The sequence below is a fragment of the Callorhinus ursinus genome, unplaced genomic scaffold (assembly GCF_003265705.2).
Source record: "Callorhinus ursinus isolate GAN/ISIS: 27379988/994484 unplaced genomic scaffold, GSC_fseal_2.0 scaffold14, whole genome shotgun sequence".
Taxonomy (NCBI): Eukaryota; Metazoa; Chordata; class Mammalia; order Carnivora; family Otariidae; genus Callorhinus; species Callorhinus ursinus.
The window spans coordinates 14,203,737-14,227,626 of record NW_027397076.1 but is presented as its reverse complement, the minus strand read 5'-3'; the positions used below and the strand labels follow the sequence as shown (position 1 = coordinate 14,227,626).

Below are 23,890 nucleotides of genomic sequence, written 5' to 3'. Positions count from 1 at the left end.
AGATGCTGCTGGAACCCTCCAGGTTTATGGATACAAGTGATCTGGGAGGCTGGCCAGATTTGGGATCCGAATCTCTGATGTTGACACTCTTTCTGGGTGGAGAAGCAACCCCTGGAAGTATATTTACAGTCCCTCGCCCCTTCCTCTTCAGTAGACCTGAAAGACCTGGGCGACATCCCAGCAGCGTCCTTGCACCCAGCACAGCAGACTGGAGAGAATCATTATTTGCTTCTCTGAGATGCATAATTAAATTAGAGCAACATTCCTCCTCCCAAAGCATCTCCTGTCCAGAGCTGCCCGCAGCAGAGTTAATGTCCCATTCACTGGAGCAATCGTCACTCTCAGAGGCCAAGACCACATTCTCTGACGGGAGGATTTGCAGCCCCTTCTGTCAGCTGGCCCCCGGAGACCCCCAGCCTCACTCCTGTCTGCACACGTGTGTGCTCACGCTATCACACACACATACACATGCAATACTTTTTTCTAAAGAAATGTTTTATCATTCATCAAGTAATACCACTGAAGATGTGTGCACTTTTCTGTATGTATTTTTTGTAAGATTTTATTTTTAAGTAATCTCTACCCCCAACATGGGGCTTGAACTCACAACCCCTAGATCAAGAGGTGCATGCTCCACTGACAGAGCCCGCCAGGCACCCCTGTATGTATGTTATACTTGAAGAAAAAAAGGCTTGCTTTTTAAAAATCTAAAACTAAAGCCTCTTTCAGTCAAGTACTCTGTCACCTGTACCAAAATTATTTTCACTGTTAAACTAGCTGTGTGACCTTAGGCAAGTCACTTAACTTCTGTGTATTTGTTTCTTTATCTGTAATAACACCTGACATTGTAGAGTTGATATAAGTAGTACTGGATACAAATATATGAAACATGCTTATTAGCAAGTGCTTTGCACACAAGTAAGCCCTAAAAAAATGGCTGTTTGACTTAGTGGTATTCCATCTATGCCTGCCCTCTTCATATGTGGGACTTCTCTCTCTATCATAGTCTCTGGGTAGGGCAAGGGCATACTGAAATAGACGAGTTCACCTCTCCCTGTTGGGGGGCAAGGGAAAGGAATGGGTAAGCCCCTTCTGGAGGACAATCTGGTCATATGTACCAAGACCCCAAAAAATGGGTATACCCAGTAATTACATTCTGGGACTCTATCCTAAGGAGATGAGACAGGCAAACAAGATTCATGTGTGGCAATGCTGTTACTTATGTGCATGTTATTTATAAAAGTGAAAACTGGAAACAATTAATTATACCAAGAAATAGTTAAGGAACTTTTAATGACATGGAAAAGTTTACTATAAAAGCAAGAAGACGGGGCGCTGAGCTGGCTCAGTTGGAAGAGCATGCAACGCTTGATCTTGTAGGTTGTGAGTTCGAGCCCTGCGTTGGGTGTAGAATTACTAAAAATAAACTTTAAAAGCAAGAGGTCTGGGGCACCTGAGTGGCTTAGTCAGTTTAAGTGTCTGCCTTCAGCTCGGGTCATGATCCCGGTGTCCTGGGATTGAGCCCTGTATTGAGCTCCCTGCTCAGCGGGGAGCCTGCTTCTCCCTCTCCCTCTACTACTCCCTCTGCTTGTGCTCACTCTCTCAAATAAATAAAATCTTAAAGCAAGAGGTCTGAGGCACCTGGGTGGCTCAGTCAGTTGAGTGTCTGACTCTTGGTTTTGGCTTAAGTCATGGTCTCAGTGTCATGAAATTGAGCCCCACATCAGGCTCCACGCTCAGTGGGGAGTCTGCTCGAGGTTCCCCCTTTCCCTCTCCCTCTGCCCTTCCCCCCCGTGTGCTCTCTCTCTTTAAAGTGAATAAATAAATCGTTTTTAAAAAATAAAATAAAATGAAAGAGGTCTATCCATACCCATTAAAAAGTTGCAACAAATATGCACAGAAAAGATTAGAAGAAATTGAACACAAATTTGAGCTAATTATGACTAGATGAGAATCTACATTTTTCTTCCTTATACTTTTCTGTCGTTTTTAACAATCTTCTCTAAGTATATATTACCATTTATAACGAGAAATAGAAAGTTAAGCAAAGCACTCGCGTCCTCTTCTCCTAAAGCCTTCTAGTTACTGCCAACTGCCACCAGTCGTATCTGAGGGAGGACACTACACAATGGACGACGTCTGAAGGCAGGTGACAGGCACGCTGGTGAAGGTCTTCAACAACATGCTGCAAACGAATGACTGAAGGGATGGGGATGTGCACCCTGAGGAAGACTAGTTAACAGGACAGCTGTCTCGGAACATCTGTCACGTAGAAGAGGGATCATGCTTGCTCTACTAGGCTCCAGAGGTCAGAACCAAGACTAATGGACCTTAGGTCTGAGAAGGGGAGGACGAAGATTTAGCTCAAGAAGCATGCACACTGTGTGATCACACCATAAACCTCAGGCTTCCTTCCTGCCCAGCAGGAAGGAGCTCTGCTAGAGGTGACCAGCAGATTCTCTTGTTAGAATTTGGGCAACGACACGACGCCATCCCGAGTCCATCCTCTACTAGTCTCCCAGACCAGTGTACTCCATGGACAACCAGCCGCAGGAGTCCAGATCCCTGAAATTCATAAACCGAACACCAGCCTGAGCGTTAAGTATCTGGCTCTCCTTTTAATCCCTCTCCCTTACCCTGTAGCAAGTTCTTCACATTTTATACAAATTGGGCCACTTCTCTCCGTTTTTTCCACTTGACCGTCTTAGTCCAAGTTGTCATCACCTCCCTCTTCCCTGGATCACTACAGCGGTTTCCTCATTAGTTTCTCTTCTTCTCTTGCCACCCCTGCCTCCAGTCCATTAGCTACATAGAAGCTCGAGGAACGGGTTTTTTAGACAAACGTAAAAAAACATTAACACGACCACCAGACTCCAGCTGCAGACTCCAGCTTTAACAAGGCCCTCCCCACGGCTCCCCGCACCCCAACCAAGCCGGACCCCTTTTTGGTACCTCATTTGCACTCACCTCTTTCCACATGCTGAGCTCCTCCATCCCCGACTATCTTGACCCTTCTGCAACTCAAATCTCAGATGTTGTTCCCTCCTGAAATCCCATAATGCCATCTCCACGCCCTAAGCTTCCTTCCCGTGGCGTACAGGACTTCTGTGAGCTAGCCACAGCTGACTGGTGCACACCAGCTGCCCCCAGTCTCCCAACTAAGCACAATGCCTCAGAGTCCTTCAAATGCACCAGCATTCCCCTCGTCACTTGGTTTTTACGCATGCTGCTTCCTCTGCCTGGACAAACCTTCTTGTGGCTAATTCCTATCACCTTCTGGGTTCAGCCTGAAGGTTACTTCCTCAGGAAGCCTTCCCTTACCTCCAAGTACTGGCTTAAGTGCCTCCCCCACGTGTGCCTACAGCACCTGTAATTATCCTGTCGTAGCATTTAATATACGCCATTGTAACTACATTTCCTGCTATTTGGTAAACCCTATGGTGGCAGAGATTGCATCTATGTTGCTCCAAACTGTTAATTACGTAAATGACTTCATTTTACAAATATGGCTTTTCCTCCATGAAGGAGCAAGTTAAGGTTAAAAAAAACAAAAAAACAGGAAAAGAACTGATTTCAACAGGAAATATTCCAATAAGTGGTATTTTCTTCCTAGAATAATGAAGTAAATCTAAACTTCACTCAATTACCTCGTCCTAAGCGAAGGTTCATGTGTTGTCACTTTCATCCTCACTATTTGGCACAGTAATTACTCTTTACCAGCATTTGAACACCCTGGGGCAATCTTTAGTAAGCACACAAAAGAATCAATAGATATACTAAATTGACCAAAAAGATGTATAACATTGAATTCACAAAATGGCAGGATATACGAGGAAAGTAAATCAGGAAAACACTGCTGGACATAAGACTAATAAGCAAAAAATAAATCTTCCATAGTCTGCTTCCCCAAAGATATAAACAGCTCCTGCTAATTTGATAAAATTGTGCATATGAAAGACCTTCAGAGGGGCGCCTGGGTGGCTCAGTCATTTAGCGTCTGCCTTTGACTTAGGTCATGGTCTCAGGGTCCTGGGATCGAGCCCCACATCGGGCTCCCTGCTCAGTGGGAAGCCTGCTTCTCCCTCTCACACTCCCCCTGCTTGTGTTCCCTCTCTCGCTGTGTCTCTCTCTCTGTCAAATGCATAAATAAAATCTTTAAAAAAAAGAAAAAAAAGAAAGACCTTTAAATTCCCAAAGCGAGAACCCTGGCCCGGGTCTTGGTATGGATTCAGGGTCAAAGTGACAACAAATGGGGCCAGCACCCCTCTCCTCACTCCCTGTCCCTGAAGACCTTATGGAACCATCATAACTAACTCTGGACTGCCTGCCTCCAAACTCCTTTGTATTCAAGAAAAATACACTTCTATCTCAATTCATATTGGACAGCTTTGTGGGGCCGATTTTCCTTTACATCTATCCCCAGTCAGCCTATTTCAATGCACTGGTCCTGGCTCTCTACTCTGGAGTAAGACATCCCGGTTTGTCTCTCTCTACACGTCAAGGGTCCAGAGACACCGTGGGGGCTGGTCTAAGGGAACCTGGGTTTCCATGTAATCTTGGGTTAGTAGTCTAAGTGCTCTAAGCCTCGTTCTTCACCCACCGAATAAAAGACTCCTTCTTTCTCTCTTTCCCTAGAAATATTGTTCATAGGAAAGAGCACAGGTTTTTTTTAAATCACTTAATGGCTGTGGGATCTTGGGCAGGTACTCCTCCTCTCTGATCACAGTTTTCTCATCTTTAAAATACCTTACTTCACAGGGCACTGTAAGGATCAGATGAGACATGGAATGTGAGGCACCGAACCCAGAGGCTTACTACAAACAGTAGCTATTACCATCTCCTTTTCCATTCTGTAGTACTGTCAGTAACCACAGCTAATAATTACTAAGCATGCATGTGTCGGCACTATGCAAGCACCTTCACTTACTAAGTCATGTAATTTCCACAGCTGGGTAAGTACTAAATCATCCCCATTCTTCAGATGGGGATACTGAGGATGAGATGTCAACCACCTTGCCAAGGTCACACAGCTGGAGACGCAAGCCCAGTCTGACTCCAGAGCCCCTGTTCTTTAGTGCCAGAATATACCATACTGTTGCCCTTCTGGAGGTGTCATGTCTCCCCCAAGGAACGTCAGGGGTTCCTCAAGGCATGGCCTTCATTGTATACATCCCGGTGTCCTCCACGACAGCTAGCAGGGAATCTCACCCACCATGAGCCCTTCAAGCCCCTGTGATAACAGGTTAGCAGTCATAAGACAATCAATTTCCAAAAGACCGACATTGTCAGATGACCTTGTAGCAGACCATATGTCTCCCAAACCAAGGTGTGCCTACAGACACAAAGGGTCTCTGCCACAGGAATGAAAGATCCCTCCACCCAGAGTATGGCTCTTGGACTAAGAATGACATCCCTAAAGCCCTGAGAAACTCTGAAACCAATTCTGACCAATGTTTACATGCTTCTAGAGTCTGAATTGTCAAAGTTTAAGGCCTCTATCATTCATTCAAATTAAAATACCTGCCAGACAGGAGGAAATGTGCCACAGAGTTTGTTGATCTAAAGAAGAGCTACCATTTCCCTCAGCAGTGATCAGCAATAGAACTCTTTATGTTGTCATCATCAGGGACACTTCTGAGTATGTCACTGTAAATAAAATGCAAGGGAAGGCAGTTGATAGGACACAAACCTCATTAACACAGAGTCCATTAATTTGGAATGTGATCATTTGTAGTTCTAAATTTTAAATTATCTATAAAGGGGGAACCTGGGTGGCTGAGTCAGTTAAGCGTCTGCCTTCGGCTCAGGTCATGATCCCAGGACCCTCGGATGGAGCCCCACATCGGGCTCCTGGCTCAGCAGGGAGCCTGCTTCTCCCTCTCCCTCTACCTCATTCCCCAGCTTGTGCTCACTCTCTCTCTCTCTATCTCTCTGTCTCAAATGAATAAATAAAATCTTAAAAAAAATCGGGGAGATCAGTTAGTGCTAACATGTTAACAAGAACAACTGCTGAATGAGAAAAGCAAGAGGCGGAACACTCTGTACTATTGTAACACGGAATTCTTTACCATTTTCATGTGATTTTTCATAATATGAAAGCTTACTAAAAGAGGTTAGCATGAGTTATTATTTCTTGGCCCATGCTGAGCACAGCGTTTGACACATAATTGGAATTCCAGTATTTACTACATGAATGTAAATAAATGATGCTGCTAATTACCATGTAACACATTTATCTTTTCTATTCACTGCATCAGGTCCCACTCTAATAATAAAAGTGAAAACAGTCTGGAGTGAGTTCAAGTCCCTGTATGTGTTTAAAGAAATACAACTGCACTAAATCTGAAAAATATTCTATAACTCACACTTTTCCTTTACCTGGGGTCCCAGCCCTCTTTTCTCTCAAGCTCTGCTCTATATACACACAGAGTCAAGAAAACAGTTCACTGGCCAAAAAAAAGGAAAAAGGAAGAACTGGGATTAAGAAATGCTTTGCTCAGTAATTTTTTTAACCAGATGCTGATGTGAGAAAGGCAAATCTATAAACACACATTACTACTTAATCGGCCCTACTAATTAATTCTTGATGTATATCTTGAAAAGAGTTGGAACAGGGTTATTTGAAAAAAATCTGCATTATTCCTAACAGCACAAAGCTTGTGAGTGGCGGGAGTAACCTGGAAGCACCCCGAAGGCGGGTGCTGAGGTTCTGAGGGACACCCACTGCCATTGCCCTGCATGAGTGCCAGCCAGTGCCGAGCTGGAACCCACGGGGCCCATAAAGGGGGGGCAAATTTCATATTTGCTGTGAGTGTGCAGTACATTGTTTTAGGTTGTTTTGTTGGACTTCTTCCCCAATAGCAGCAACTAGGGGAAAAAAAAAAAAAGACATCTGGTAACTTCTTTAGGGAAAATCTTAACAGATTTGTGGGTGTAACTCTACTCAACCTATTTCGTAAATAAACCCCAGGCAATGGCATCAATTAAAAATCTTTTAAAAGATGATTTTAACAAGAGTGGCGTCCTGAAGACTGAAGTTCTGATATCCTAATAATTGTAGGATACAATTATTGGAATTCTATTATGTAAGGGCACTGTGCAAAGCACCGGGCAGGCGAGTGACAGTTTAATTCTCACAACTCAACGAGGTGTCATGATTATCCCCATTTTGCAGATGGAGAAACTGAGGCTCACTGACATGAACTAATATGCCCAGACTCACACAGCTAGTGAGCACAAGAACTGGAAATTCAGAGCCAGTTTTGAAGAAGCCCAGGGCATTCTGGAGCATACTGCTGTGCCTGAGAGAACAGTCAGAATTAGAAGGACAAGGAAGGAGCTCTCTCCATGTGCAGGAACTGACCTCCTATTGTTGAGAGAGCAAAAGACAAGCTGAGGGGAGAAGACAAGCTGACACCTCACAAGCCACTGCCCACTTGAAGTGGAATATATATATATATAAACATTCCTCAAGCACCAGTAACTGCCTAAGAACAGAGGCAGGGGAAAAACAAATGGTCAACTGATAAGGATCACAGTCACGTAGGACATGAAACTCTATGACTTAATGATTTACAAGAAACCATAATCTTAATAATTAGACTTCCAGGAACCCATAGACTCAATTTCCCGGAGCCCTAATGTAACCTTCACCTCCATAGTCTAGAAAACCCTACATAATCAGTCACTCCTCACAGTCACAATGCAGGTCCTTCTGCCCATGGGTCCTGGCCCCCTGCTGTCATAAAAACACCTTCTCGCACCATCAAATGTCTCAAGAATTCTTTCTTGACTGTTGGGCTCACAGATCCCGTATGACTAGGGCTCTGGCACCTTAAGCAGAGCAGGCCAGGTGGGGCAGACAGAACAGGAAGCCTGGCACTGGGAAGCCTGGGGTTGTCCTGGTTCTACCACGAGCAAACCCACTTACACTGCTTGGCCTGTCCAAGCCGTGTTCTCCTCAGCCATCAGGTGAGGCAGCTGGACTAGAATATACCTCAGCTCTACAACTGCACGTCAAGTACGTCGACAAGTACATAGAAATGATTTTGCTGGGATGGCAGAGCAGAAAACAGTTCAACTGTACAGAGCGTACAATTGAGCAGCACATCATGTCAACTTTGCAGAGAAAAGCCCCGACAGACAGCATTCATCAGTAGTCAGCTTCCAACGTAATCGCAACAATGACCTCCAGTGGCCACTGCTAAACCCAGCGGCCGGTTGGTGGTCATCTAAACCGACTGGTCAGCATCTGATAGAGCACATTACTCTCCGAAACCTTTTCTTCACTGACTTCTAAGAAACCACTCTCCTCAATCCGCCCCCCCCATCACTGGCTGCTCCTTCCAAGTCTCCTCTGCTACTTGATCCTCACAGCCCCAGCCAGCGCAGTGCCCCCGAGTGAGTCCCAGACCTCTTGGTCCCTGTTAATTCTCTTCACGCTCTCAGCTGATTTCACAGATTTAAATGCAATCCACAGGCTGAGGACTCCCAAGTGTGTTATCTCCATCCCGGAACTCCAGGCTTTTATATTCAGCTGCCTACTCAGCATCGCTGCTAGGATGACTAACAGGTGTCTCGTGTCCCCCAGAGGAGCTCCTACATTCCCTGAGTAAAGGACCGCTGCAGTGAATGGACACTCTATACTCTGCCCTTTTGGGCACTCAGACTAGGGGATCTTTGACTCCCACCTCATCAAAGGTTAAAGCCAAAGTCTTTACAATAGTTTACCAGTCAGGCACCTGGGTGGCTCAGTCGGTTAAGTGTCTGCCTTCAGCTCAGGTCATGATTCCAAGGTCCTGGGATGGAGTCCTACCTTGGGCTCCCTGCTTAGCGGGGAGTCTGTTCTGCCTCTCCCCCACCTCCTCCCCGTTTGTGAGTGTGCTCTCTCCCAAATAAATATTTAAGCATCCTAATTTTTTAATAAAGATTTGTTTATTTGACAGAGAGAGACACAGGGAGAGAGGGAACACAAGCAGGGGGAGGGAGAGGGAGAAGCAGGCTTCCCGCTGAGCAGGGAGACCGATGTGGGGCTCGATCCCAGGACCCTGGAACCATGACCTGAGCCGAAGGCAGATGCTCAATGACTGAGCCACCCAGGCGCCCCTCTCCCAAATAAATATTTAAAAAAATAGTTTACCAGTCCCTCCTGGACTTATCCCTGCTCACTCCCCAGTTATCCCTCTGATCTCTTCTCCAGTTACTCTTCCCCACCCCCGTGTACCTCCAGCCACTCTAGCCATCCTGGCTTATGCTCTCACCATTCTTGTTACTTAAAATATCATCAACCCCCTTTTCCCCATCCCACCCCACCAGAGTCCCACAAGCTCACTCCCTCAGGAATTTGTTCAAATATCTTCTTTCCCATGAGGCCTTTCTCTGATCAGATCATGCTATTTTTTTTTTATTATTTATTTGACAGAGAGAACACAAGCAGGGGGAGGGGCAGAGGGAGAGGCAGGCTTCCTGCTGAGCAGGGAGCCCAATGAGGGGCTCGATCCCAGGACCCTGGGATCATGACCTGAGCCGAAGGCAGGCGCTTAACCGAATGAGCCAGCCACGTGCCCCAGACCATTTTATTTTAAATTGCAACCTGCCCCTTAGGGCACTTTCTTTCCCTCTCCCTGCTGTTTTTCTTCATAAAAGTTTACCATGTGATAAATACTATATTCCTGTATTTCATTACTCCCTATATTTCCCAACTAGAATGTAAGCTCCAGGGAGGGGGAAGGGTTTGTCTGTCATACTCACTGAAGTATCTCCAACACCTAGAACAGTACCTACAACATAGTAGGCATTCTTTGTGGGAAAAAAATGCTTCATCCTATAATCATCCATGCACAGCTTGTGAAGGGTAGCAGGATATGCCACCCCAAAATATGCAACTTTAGAATAAGGATTATTTTTGAGCTGAAGACAACTGAGAAGTGGATACAGGGAAAAAAAAACAAAACAAAAACAACTTCCCTGCTTTCCCCCTATTTGCCTAAAAGCGGGACCTAAATTTGTAAAGGTGTCCCCCATCCTTTCTCTACCAGGAAGAAGAGAAGTTAATCACCAGAGACACCAGACCCTTATCCTCCCAGAGAAGGCACCAAGGGAGTCTATGCAGCAATTCTTGCTGAAACTAGGTGGCTCAGTCAGTTAAGCATCTCCCTTCAGCTTAGATCATGATCCCAGGGGCCTGGGATGGAGCCCTGCATCCCCTGCATCTGGCCTCCTTGCTCCTCTCTCCCCCTCTGCCTGATGCAACCCCTGGTTGTGCTCTCTCTCGCACTGTCAAATAAATAAATAAGATCTTTATTAAAAAAAAACAATTCTTGCTAAAACTAACCCTTATCCACCATTACTTCTCCCATGTGTCTGCCTTCCCACAATTTGCCACCCAGAACCCCAAGGACCTTTTGTCTTGCCGCTTCCCTAAAAACGTACTGATCTTTGGTTAAGATGGTACCCCAAGTTCTCAGCACCTCTTTCAGTTACTTACCTGGAGGGCTCCCATATGTATGCGTAATGCACAGGTTTGTAACTAACATTTGTTCTTCTCTTGTTAATCTGTCTTTTGTCTGATACATAGGCCCCCAGCTAGTGATCCTACAAGGAGAGCAGGAAAGTTTCCCATGCCTGCTACAGTCGGCACACACCAGACAGTACACTGTGAGGGAGGAAAATGAAGAAATGCCTCTTGCAGATAGACGCTAGTTTTTTTTTTCCCCTCTCATCTGAAAACAGTAGTCACTTTGGGATTCAAGGAGAACTGTATATTGTGGGGTCCCAATCAGAGTTCAGGGTCCCAAATAACAAAAAAGAAATATACTACCTTTATTTTTTTATACTACCTTTAAAATAAAGATTTTTTATTTTATTTTATTTTAAATAACGTTTTAAAAGTATCTGAAGTAGGATCAGTGTGTTGTTATCATATGTAGATTGACTTTTAACATATGTATGACATCATACACTCAAATATTTCTTTTAAGTAGGTTCCACCCAACACAGGGCTTCAACTCAGGACCCTGAAATTAAGACCTGAGCTGAGATCAAGAGTCAGACACTTAACCCACCGAGCCACCCAGGCATCCCACACTCACACACTTTTTAAGTAAATTTGGGGAACTAGGATTCCTACAGTAATCTTGAAACTGTCTTTACACGTCAACAGACTATAGTGCTATTTATTTGTACCAGGTTACACTCATTTTTTTCTTTCTTTTCTTTGTTTTGTTTTTTCAAACTTGAAATCTTTCACTCATAAGGACTCTGTAATGGCAAATGATGGTCACCAAGTAAGTGTCAAAGTTCAAACACTACCATGAAAGAGACTTGGTCTAAGTCACAGGTCCACCAACTTACTATCTAGAACTTTGCTGACGTACTTGGCTTTTGGTTTCCTCACCTGTAGACCGGATGAATTAGACATCTAGCAAGATTTCTGTGACAACGAATGAAATACTCCACATCACATACTCAGCTTGGCAAAGAGGAAGCACTCAACACATAACAACTATTACTATTATTCTCAATCTTCAGACTTCATCTGAAGACTTTAGCTCTCAAAGACCTTATAGATCCCAAACTGAAGTCCTATCAACTTCAGCAAAATATTCTCTTCAGTTTATGCCTAATGAAAATGCATCCAAAAAAAAAATACATCCATTTTACAGTAAAGATAAACAAATCAAATCACCTTAAATGTCCTAGTAAGATATATGAATGTGGGTTTTAAAGACAAAATTCCTGAGGGGCTAAGAACTGGCGGATGGATAAATGAACCAGTTCTTCCCAAATAACAAAGAGGAAATATGGTATCTTTAAAAAAAATGCTTTAAAAGTATCTGAATTAGGATCAGTGTGTTATTTTCATATGCAGAAAGGAAGAAAAGAGGAATGATAAGAAAAAGATATTTGCGGGGCACCTGGGTGGCTTAGTCCATTAAGCGCCTGCCTTCAGCTCAGGATCGAGCCCCGCATTGGATTCCCTGCTCAGTGAGGAGCCTGCTTCTCCCTCTCCCTCTGCTGCTTCCCCTGCTTGTGCTCTCGCTCTCTGTCAAATAAATAAAATCTTTAAAAAAAGAAAGAAATAAAAAGATATTTGCAAATGATATATCCAATAAGGTGTTAATATCCAAAACATATAAAGAACTTACACAACTCAACACCCCAAAAATAACCCAATTAAAAAATGGGCAAAATGACCCAAATAGACATTTTTCCAAAGAAGACATACAGATGGCCAACAGTCACATGAAAAGAAGTTCCACATCACTCATCAACAGGGAAATGAAAAAACAAACAAACAAAAAAACCCACAAAGACCTATTACCTCAAACCTGTCAGAATGGCTCAAATAAAAAACACACAAGAAACAACAAGTGTTGGCAAGAATGTAGAGAAAAAGGAGCCCTCCGTACAGAGAAAGACAAATACCATATGATTTCACTTATATGTGGAATTTAAGAAACAAAACAAAAAAGAAAAGAGACAAACAAAAAAACAGACTCAAATACTGAGAACAAACTGGTGGCTTCCAAAGGGGAGGTGGGTGGGGAGAGGGGTGAAGTGGATGAAAGGGATTAAGAGACACTTACCTTGATGAGCACTGAGTGATGTGCAGAATTGTTAAATCATTATGCTATACACCTGAACCTGATACTATATATTAATTATACAGCAACTGGGAAAAAAAAAAAGACACTACCTAGAAAAAGTATGAATCTGAAAGGATTACTTCAGCATTTGGACCAGTGTCAACCTTATTCCCTTTTTAAATAGGGTAATTGTAAAGATAAATCAGGAGGAAGCTATATATTCCACACTTACCAATGTACTTTTTTTTTTGAGAGAGAGAGAGAATGTGTGCAAGCAGAAAGGGGGGTAGGTGGAGGTGCTGAGGGAGAGACAGAATCTTAAGCAGCCTCCACGCCCAGCATGGAGCCCGACCTGGGGCTCAATCCCATGACCCAACCCCAAGATCAAGACCTGAACTGAAACCAAGAGTCAGACGCGTAACCAACTGAGCCACCCAGGTGTCCCTGTCTCAAATTTCTGAAGGCTAGAAGTCCAAGGTCACAGTGTCAGCAACGATGGGTCCTTTTGAGGACTGAGAGGGAGAATCTGCTCCATCCTGTTCTCCTAGCTTCTGATTGTTTGCTGACAGTCTTTTTTATCCATTGGCTTGTGGCAAACTTGTGGCAATCTTTCTGTCTACTGTCTCTAAATTTCATTTGTTTTTTTAGTAATCTTGACACCAAACTTGAGGCTTGAACTCACAACCCTGAGATCAAGAGTCATATGATCCACCCACATGCCCCTAAATTTCCTTTTAATAAGGGTACCACTGACATTGGATGAGAGGCCTACCGTACTCCAGTATGACCTCATCGTAACTAGCTTCATCTGCCATGACCCTATACCCAAATAAAGTCACATTCTGAGGTCCTGAGGGCTAGAACTTCAGCATGATTTTTTTTTAGGTGACACAATTCAACCCATTAGCAGCTGGCTTTTTCTCACCATTCAAGTCTCAGTCCAAGTACTACCTCCACAGAGAGGTCTTTCCTGACCACCCAACTGAAAGTGACTCTCCCCCAGGCACTAGTCACTCTATGCCTTTGCCCTATTTTATTTTCTTCATATACTTACCACTCCCAGAAATTATCCTACTTGTTCGTTTGGTTTTGCTCTGTCTCTCCACACCAGCATGTAAACCGTATGAAATCAGGGACTCTGTCTTGTCCATTTATCTCCAGAGCCTAGAGCCGTGCCTGACACATGGCAGTGGTTCAATCAATATCAGCTGAATAAATGAAAACATGCTTTAAATAAACATCACTTGTCCATTCATAGCCATAATGCCAGAGAGAGCCACAGCTATGAATGAAAATAAAGCAAGGTAAGAGGACAGACTTTCAATAGGGTGGTGGGGAATAGGTGGTGCATCTCAGAAGCAACGATGGAGCAAACCAGAGCGGTTTCAAAGACAGTAAGGTTGACAGTGTGATTGACAGTGTGACTGGAGCGAGTCCCAGACACGACCAAGATACGAGGAAGTGGAGGGACAGAGAGAGAGGAGACGTGCCATAAAGGAAGCTGAAAGTGAAGGCATCTGCTTTTATTACCCTCTGTCTGGACCTTCAGCTTGCAAAGCACTTTGATATTCTAGGCTAAATACAGTCTTCCCTTGTTCATGAAGTTTTCACAAGAGTCCTGGAACCCTCCTTCCCTGTCCCCTGGGCATTTTGTTCTTACTTCTACTCTAGCATTTCCAGCATTTCTGTGGAACTGTAAGTTTTCCATTTTCCATGCCTCTTGCCCCCTCCAGTGAGCTCCTTGAGGCCAGGGACCCCAAAAGTTACTCAGTAGATGCTGAAGGAAGAAAACTTCTGGCTGGTGCTCTTCCTCCTTGAGGCTGCCCCTTCTGCCCTACAGACCAAGTTTTTCCCATTTAAAAACAAGGCTTTCAGAAGTGACCTCATGCAAAACGGCACAGCAGGAAGCTCTAGGAGTCATCCTTCCACCGAGGTGGAAGGAGTGACTGGAACCAACTATTTGAGACCTCCAGAACCTCGTGGGTACTTCAGACAAGCAGGGCACGCTTGATGAAACAGGTTGCTGAACTTCCCTAAGGGAGCAGCGTGGGTGAACCAGCTACCACCCCCATTCTTCAGCCCCACACATTCGCAGAATGGTGGCTGGTGCCACGACCTTGTCTTCAAACAAAACTTGGGGCTGTGCATTTTGGTTGGAGAGCCTGTGTCTGTCACTGCTGTTACTACAGGATATAAACTCCCATGTTGCTACCCAGAAAGCCAAAATGTTTAGCCACATGAGATTTATACACTCATTTATTCATTTTCCCAGCAAATCCTGAGGAGCTTTTATGTGCCAGGCACTGAGGACACAGGAATAAACAAAACAGACAAAAACCCCAGTTTACATTCTGATGGGGAAAGGGGTGCTTCACTGAAGCGCAGGGAGGGCGGAAGCAGAAAGGGGTGTATTGTTCTTGTCTTGAGTCCCTCAGGCTCCTCTGATTTGGCACTCTATTAGTATATCTCATTTTATTCATGCCAAGGCTCCTGACCTAATGGTAAAAACCATGCAAGTTAATTCCTTAGGTCTCTGGTGGCTTCTCATCACCTTAACACCCAGGCCAGAGACCCAGGAGCCAAACATGACTCAAAGTTTCTTGGTCAGGTCCAGAGACAATCACATAATATCTACAATAATAAAGACGGTATTTTGTTTCTTTGTTTAATCAGAGCAGTGTACCTAGGTTTTCTGTTTTTTCTTTAAAAAAAAAAAAAAAAAAAAGACCTCCATCTTCCTGGGATGATTTAACTAGATTCCTGTCTGAGGTAGAAACCAAAACCATTGTCCTTTCCTGATGTGCGTCTTGGTTGGAAAGGTCATTTAAACTCTCCGAGTGTGTTTCCTGGTCTGGTAAGTGGGGACAGTAATGCACACCTCAGAGGGCCGTGGAGAGACTTGATGAGTCAAGGACATGAAAATAAATGCTTAGAGCAACACCTGGCACATATAAAGCACTCAATATACATTATTGAGAAACAAAAGGGGCGCCTGGGTGGCACAGTCGGTTAAGTCCTACTCTTGGTTTAGGCTCAGGTTGTGATCTCACAGTTGTGGGACTGAACCCCTGCGTCAGGCTCCATGCTCAGCGTGGAGTCTGCTTGTGATTCACTCTCCCTCTGCCCCTCCCGCTCATGCTCTCTCTGAAATAAATTAATCTTTAAAAAGAAAAGAAAAACAAAAGTTTCCCAACACTCCGTTCAGCCAATCATTTTATTGAAGGAGCATGATTACCTGTGGAATCATACAACCCAACAGACAAATATTTCATTATCACAGCACAACAAGCAGCAAAGCCGATTTGGGGGGCAGGGAAAGCATGTCCCAGGTTATAGTAAGGGTCTGGGTTGGCTGCTAGATTTGGCTTCTCCAAGAGCCCAGACCCCTGCCTACCAACTTAAAATGCATCTTCGGGTAGAATTTCCTGGGGAAACTCTGCCTCCTCCCTGCCCTCCTTTTCCTTTAAAGCTGATTCAGCCAAGGGAAGCAAGGGCTTTATGGCCAGGGCCTCATTTTTCATCTTATGAGCATTCCCCCCACACCTCGGCTTTCTTCTCTTCATTTGCATTAGGAACAGTTTGGTATTCCTTGCACAGCATGTGATTCTCTGTCCTTGATAATCCCTCTCCCCAGCATCTAGAAAAGCCTGAGTTCAAGAGTAGCATGATGCTACACCCCGAAGCTGACTGCTTTGGGTGAAGTCAAGTAAAGCCTGCAAAACAACTCAAAAGTGATTTTATGGACCCATTAAGGTACGAGAAATAAGTCAGACAGAGAAAGACCAAGTGTATTCTCATTTACATGTGGAATTTTGAAAAGTCAGAGCCATAGGGAAAGAGAGTAGAATGGTGGTTGCCAGAGGCTGGGGAATTGGGGAGAGGTCGGACAAACTTCCAGCTCTAACATGAATAAATTCTGGGGATCTAAGGTACACCACGGTGACTACATCTAACTACTGTATCGTATACTTAAAAGTTGTTGAGAGAGGATCTTAAATTTTAACACCACATACACAGAAAAGTAATTGTGTGAGGGATGGAGGTGTTAACTAACCTTATTTTGGTAATCATTTTGCAATACATATACATATCAAATCATCACACTGTACACCTTACATTTACACATGTTATATGTCAATAATATCTCAATAAAGCTAGGGAAAAAATCATCTAAGACCCATGGCTTCTCCCCAGCTTCTTGTCCCACTGCAGCCTACAAACATTTTCTGACTTTTTAAAATAAAATGCAAGAAACCACTTTCTCTGTCACAGCCTAAGAAATGACAACTGTTTGGAGGATTATACCTCCTCCCCACTTGATGACATCTCTATTAGGACAAGGATGGGGTCTCAGTCATCTTTGCATTCCTAGCATCAAATACAGAAACTGGACCGAGAATAGGCTGTTGAAAAAATGTTAAGTAAACTCCATTTTTTTGGCACCTACTGACGTCTAAAAATTACAAATTAGAAGTTATAAAATATATGATAGATATCTTAAGAATAAATTAATTGCAAAATCAATTATGTGCTACATACTACATACAAATATGTGCTAATTGTGAAAATTAGCACTGTCTCAAAATTAAAGAAAATGTACTATAAAATGTCTTGTTATTCACTGGTATGAACACAGACCCAATAATTAATTCTAGCCTTCACTATTATAGAGTGCCTACAGTATTTTCCCATTTTAAAGTGGGAAAACAGCTACCTCACTGCGTTTTTGTGAAGATTAAATGAGCTAACATATTTAATATTTAGAACAGGGCCTGGCAGATGGCAACCACTTAAAAAATGTTAGCTATTACTGCTGCTCTTGTTATCAGGCACTACCCTAACACTATTAGACCACATTAAATAGAAGTTCATTTAGTTAATCTGCCCAGGAAAGTATTAACAGAAGCAAGACACACATATAATCCATGGCCCTGACAGCAAAATCTGTCCTCAGAGCTTCAGACGTCTTCAAAAAGCCATTAGCAGATTCTCATCATACAAGAATTGCCCATAAATTGCTTACTTCTTAGAATGTGACTGTACCTTGAAGCAGGAATACATATTTAGTAGACCCTAAATGTATGCCAGAAAGAACTGAATTGGCAGCTTCACGAAAAGGTTCCTTAACAACAACAAAAAAGCGGACAGCAATTTTTACCTTCTCTTCAGGCCAGATGATGTTCCTGATTCCGTAGGATTTGGGGCACCTTTATCTGATAAGGGCCTGTAAGTTTATGAAAGCTTCAAATGACCAAATCTGGGTTAAAAATAATCACTGAGAAACAAAAACTGAGAAACAACTGAGAAACGAAAAGCAGAAGTATGCACAAAATTGCTCCACTTACACTCTCCCATGGCAGCTGTTTTCCTGTTTCTCAGACAGCATCCTTCAGTCCAGCAATTTCTAACAGGGGTCCTGCAGACCACTGGTCCCCACACAAGCGTTCCAGGGTCAGGTAAGTTTCCCTTCCTGGAAAGCTACCGTGCCCATCAACATAGGGTCCTGAGTTTCTTCCAGGAAGAAACCCATTTAGCTGCGCTTCACTTATTGTTTGAAAACTTAACCACACACTCCCTTTCCTAAGGCACATTACTAGAATCCAGATTTTGGAAAGGCTGACAGTCTAAAATTAATCACTTCTTCAGTCTTACACAATTCACAGCACTCACCATAGCACATACCCTCCCCAATGTCTATCATCCAGCCACCCCATCCCTCCCATCCCCCAACACTCCAGCAACTCTGGTTTTTTTTAAACATATAATGTATTATTTGTTTCATTATATGTTAAAAAAAATAAAAGAGGATATTAGGAAGGGAAAAATAAAGGGGGGGAGAATCAGAGGGGGAGACGAACCATGAGAGATGATGGACTCTGAGAAACAAACTGAGGGTTCTAGAGGGGAGGGGGGTGGGTGGATGGGTTAGCCTGGTGATGGGTATTAAAGAGGGCACATACTGCATGGAGCACTGGGTGTTATACGCAAACAATGAATCATAGAACACTACATCAAAACTAATGATGTAATGTATGGTGATTAACATAATAAAATAAAATTTAAAAAAAATTAATCACTTCTTTCCATTGAGGATGACTATAGTTTCATTCATCTGATCTGCAGGAGTCAGAGTGAATGAATACTTACTTAAGTCAACACCTAAAAGCAGATGGAAAAGAATGTGAACCCTATGTACACCCACAGCCCCTCATTCAATGCACTATTTCACGTCCTGGATCAAGTCAAAAAGAAACTATCTGCAGGATCCATCTGGGAAGGCACACATAAATTCTAGGAATGGTTTATGGGAAGCATGATTTCAGAAGATTTGTAGGAGAAGAGAAAGGAAGATGTAAGAGCAAATCTATCAGCAAAAGGAATTTAATTCCCTGGTGATGGGTATTAAAGAAGGCACATATTGCACGGAGCACTGGCTGTTATACGCAAACAATGAATCGTGGAACACTACATCAAAAACTAATGATGTAATGTATGGTGATTAACATAACATAATACAATTTAAAAAAACATTAAAAAAAGGAATTTAATTCTCCTACTGTTTTTTAAAGATTTTATTTATTTGAAAGAGAGCAAGAGAGTGTGTGTGAGCTTGAGCGGTGAGGAGGGGTAGAGAGGGAGGGAGAGAGAGAACTCAAGCAGACTCCCCACGGAACATGGAGCCTGACTCGGGGCTTGGGCTCACGACTCTGAGATCAAGACCTCAGCCAAAATCAAGAGTCAGACACTGAACTGACTGAGCCACTGTTTTTTAAGTCAAGGAGAAGAATGCAGGTACACTGCAATCTAATTAGAATATGTCCAAAGTCACTAGGAAGAAATCTGATGTCAGTTTAATGGGGTCACAAATAGAGAGGAACATTCAGGGGTTCCTTGTTAAACTATCTGTAAAAAATAAATAAATAAATAAACAAACAAAGAAACAATCTGTAAAGACTCCAATCTTTAAACATTATCTTAATTCTATAACTGGAAAAAAATTCCAGAATTCTAAATATCCATTTATTATATAGTTTTTTTCCTAGCACCTGATACATCCTAGAAAATTAGGGATATGGGGAAGCATCTTTCCTTCCCTCGGGTCACAATGGTATTCACCCAACCATAACTGCCCAGAAGGGCCCCCCTGCTGGCCTTCCTAATGACCACACGTAATGTGAAGGCACATCAGCAGCAGAGAGGAAGCTGAAATCTCTGAAATAACAAGAACGCAGAATAAAACCATCCTGGGTTATGTAATTCCCTGTTTCCCAGGATTCTAAACCACTCAGGATCTTGAGCTTGACATCCCCTAAGTGGAGCAGGAAAGGTGCTGGGAAGGGGCTGCTTAGCTGAGGTTAGAGAAAATCTGTATTTCACAGGCTCTGTCGTTGGAACAGGAAGTCACATAAAATTGTCCAAACAGTTGCTCTAGCGCTGTCCAACTGAACTTTCAGTGACAATCACAATGTTCTGAACAAACAGTGTTCAGTATGGTAGCCACTAGCCACATGTGGCTATGTAACACTTGAAACATAACTAGTACCACTGAGGAACTAAATTTTTTATTTTAATTCATTTTAACTTAAATAACCACATGTGGCCTGTGGCTACTGTATTAGGCAGTACAACCAGCTTATACACTTAATGTCCCATTGATATGAATTCCACAAAAATGGAGTTGGTCCGGGGACCAAGGAAAGTTCTCTGGAGGTTCTAGGAAATTGACTATTTGACTTATTGAAGGAAGCAAGGAAGAATCAAGTCTAATATCTCATGAATCTCTATGTATACTACTGAGATGGCTGAAAGACAAACATCACTCCCATCTTACTAAATGGAGAAACTAAGATATAAATTCAATTAATTGATATAAGTAGTCACTGCCATTTGTGGAATCTCTCCACGTATGTAAGTTTTTATATGCAATCTTTACAACAATCCTCCAAGGTAAACATTACTGTCCCTCTTTTACGGTACGGAAACTGAGGTTCAAGAAGGGTGAATGCTTAGGAAAAGCCACATAATAAGTGAAGCCAAGATTTGAACTCAGACTTATTTTTAAAGCCCAAACAAAATACATCTTAGGTCTTCAGCAAAGATCAATTTTCCTTTCTAGATTTAATCAACAGGTATTTATTTATTTATTTATTTATTTATTTGAGAGAGAGAGAGCACATATGCGCTTGAGTCGGGGGAAGGGCATAGGGAGAGAATCTTCAAGCAGACTCCCTGCTGAGAACTGAGCTTCAGCAGAGCCCACTCCCAGCAGATCTCACAACCCATGAGATCGCAACCTCAGCCAAAACCCGAGTCGGAAGCTCAACCAACTAACTGAGCCACCCAGGCACCCCAAGTCAACAAGGATTTTTTGAGCCTCTGTTATATGCACAACAGCATGCTAAGTGCTTGGGAGTGGGGAATACCCAAAGATAAGGAAGGAAAACCATCAATATCACTGAAACTCAGGGTTGTGTGGGCTTGTTATTCTCCTCTAGCAAAGGACATGAATTATTCAATTACAGCTAGCTCCTCTTGTATATTATAGCAATCAACTGGCCTGGAATAAAAAATAAGCTAATATTTTTAGCACTTCAAAAACATGCAGAACCAAAGCACATGTGACAAGTGAAAAAAACAGATAAATTAGACTTCATCATAATTAAAAACTTCTGTGCACCAAAAGACAATTAATAAAATGAAAAACTAACCCACAGAATGGGAGGAAGTAACAGCAGATCACATATCTGACAAGGGACTTGTACCCAAACTGTATTTTTAAAAAAACTCTTACAATGGAATAATAAAAAGACAAATCATCTGCACACATTTTTGTGTGGACATATGTGTCCATTTCTTTTTGGTCTAGGAGTGGACTACTGGATCATACGGTAATTCTGTGTTTAATAATTTGAGGAAGTGCCAAACTGTTAGCAAAGTGGCTGCACCATTCAGCAATCCCAACAGCAAGTTTTGAGGGTGCAAATTTCCCCATAACCTTACCAATACTTGCCATTGTCTCGCTTTTTATCTTAGACATTCTTTTTTTTCTTTTCTCAAATATGTGTTTATTTGAGACAGAGAGAGAGAGCACAGGTAGGGAGCAGGGTCAGAGGGAGAGGGAGAAGCAGGCCCCCCGCAGAGCAGGGAGCCCGATGCGGGGCTTGATCCCAGGACCCCGGGGGATCATGACCTGAGCTGAAGGCAGACGCTCAACCACTGAGCCACCCAGGCGCCCCTATCTTAGACATTCTTGTTGGTATGAAATGATATCTCATTATGCTTTAATACACATTTTTCCTAACAATCAGTGATGCTGAACACCATTTCATGTGTCTACTGACCATTTACAAAACTTCTTTGGAGAAATGCCTTTTAGTGTCCTTTTAGTTTAGACATATTCATTACATAAGCTATGTTCAGTTCAAAGAAACATAATGGAGAGAAAGAACAAATTTTCTTTTTCTTCTATTTTATTTATCAATATAATTTCTCCTGGTATCTCAAAATTTGAAGCTATAAATGCCCAGACTCTCTTGTAACGTGCCTGGAGGTTAAGGTGGGGACTGTGGGCTCACCTGTGTCTAAAGCCCAGCTCTCCTACTTCTAGGTAACCTTGAGCAAGTGATTTAATCTGAGCCTCAGTTTCTCGTTCCTGCAAAACAGAATTCACACATACCACAGAGCTGTTTAAATGAGCACACTAACCAGCACATGGTAAGTACTCAACAAATGCTCATGTTACTGTTGGTTTTTATCACCAACATGTCATCATTTTATTACTACAACCCCAGCTCCCACAGGAAGCTTGAAAACATGACTGATACGTGTATGTTTTCCACGTACATTTACTGCTTCATTACTGCTCTACTCAGTTTAATTCAGACTCCCATTGCCTGAACATAACCAGGGATCCCATTATCTTAGGGACTTAGACTTTGAAATAAGGTCCCCAAATTTTTCACTGTATAGAACAAATGCTACTCTATCCCCGGTAAAAGCAAGTCAACAATAAAAAAAAAAAAAAAAAAGTGTGTTTTGTTTTGTTTTTTTTAATAGGTATGTTTCTGTGGTTTGTTTCTAGAAGACCGAAATGAGGAAAATGTCAACATCTCCTCAGAGATTCCTGGCAAACAGGGGAAAACAACACTGGGGAACCGAAGCCGCCTGCCAGAGGGGCTGGCCCAGCAGCACAATTACCAGGCCCTGCACCAGAGAATCGCCAACGCCCACACAGCAGAGCAAGGGGCTGGGGGGACAGCACTGGCTGCCTCCTAGGTAAACAGCTGGAGGCCAACCAAGTTCAGAAAAACCCCTCGTTTTTTTTTACGTCTACATGAAAAGGGAAGAGAAAGTGCATAGGAATGAACTCTGTTCTGTAAGACAAACATCTGGTTCTCCTTTTCCTTCTGCCGGGCAGGGGTGGTGGAACAAGACCCTGGAAAATATCTGGGGTACCAGGTGGACACTTCATCACCAATGGCAGGTGAAGTACAGTGGTGGCCTCTGGCTTGCCCGGCCCAGCAGCACAAGCTGCCCCCTAAAGAACCCAAATCTTCCAGGATGTCCTTCTAGCCACACTTCTCAGAGAACACCTGGGAAGGGGCCCAGGCGCTTCAGTCTCCACACTGGCTCGTCAGCCACCAAAGCCCCAAACCTCAAAATGTTCAAATGGGGTTTACCTATCACAAGGACCTCTTTTAGCCTCTAAGAAAAGCTCACAGCCCCCGTGGGGACTTCTCCTGGGCACTACCTACCTCCTGCTCAGTAAAATAGAGAAAAACCACTTCCTTACAGGAATGTGTACTGGGGTCAAATGCAAGTGCCCCGAAACCTGAGGGGATAATAATGCCTCTGTCATTCCGGGTCTGTCCTTGAATGCTGCCTCTGTTCTGCTTCTTCCGACAATAAAGGCATAGAACTTGAGAACTGAGAAGGCCCACAGGGGCCCGGAGAAATGAAATAACTTACCAAAGGTCACAGAGCTTGGAAGCAGCCAAGACTTAGCACACAGCTTTAGCCATAAAAACTGGAAAGTACTGTTGCTCTGGATTACAGTCCACTATCTCCATTAAAGAGTATGTCCCTGACCTGGAAAGGAAGTGCTCACAAGGGGAATACCAAGGGAATTAGGAATACGGATTCTGAGCCAGTAACAAGATTCAAATCCAGTTCTGTCCCTTACCAAAGTGTGTGACATCAGAAAAGCTCCTAAACCTCCATTTCCTCATCCATTGTAAGGGGCTAATTAAGGCACCAATCCTGTTGACTATTCCGAGGATGAATGGACCAATATAGTTTCTAAA

The 23,890-nt window shown here is 43.2% G+C and overlaps 1 protein-coding gene across 7 annotated transcripts in view; it reads right to left on the bottom strand.

Annotated features, from left to right (window-relative positions):
* Nucleotides 1-23,890, bottom strand: part of TMCC3 (transmembrane and coiled-coil domain family 3) — a 351,112-nt gene that overhangs the window by 263,953 nt on the left and 63,269 nt on the right. Inside the window, exon 1 of one of the 7 annotated variants that reach the window (XM_073900515.1) lies at nucleotides 17,746-17,816. The exons of the other annotated variants lie outside the window; for them this stretch is intronic. The gene's annotated coding sequence lies outside the window, so the exon portion shown is untranslated. Of the gene's footprint in view, nucleotides 1-17,745; nucleotides 17,817-23,890 lie in introns of those variants that run through there. 7 annotated transcript variants of the gene reach the window in all.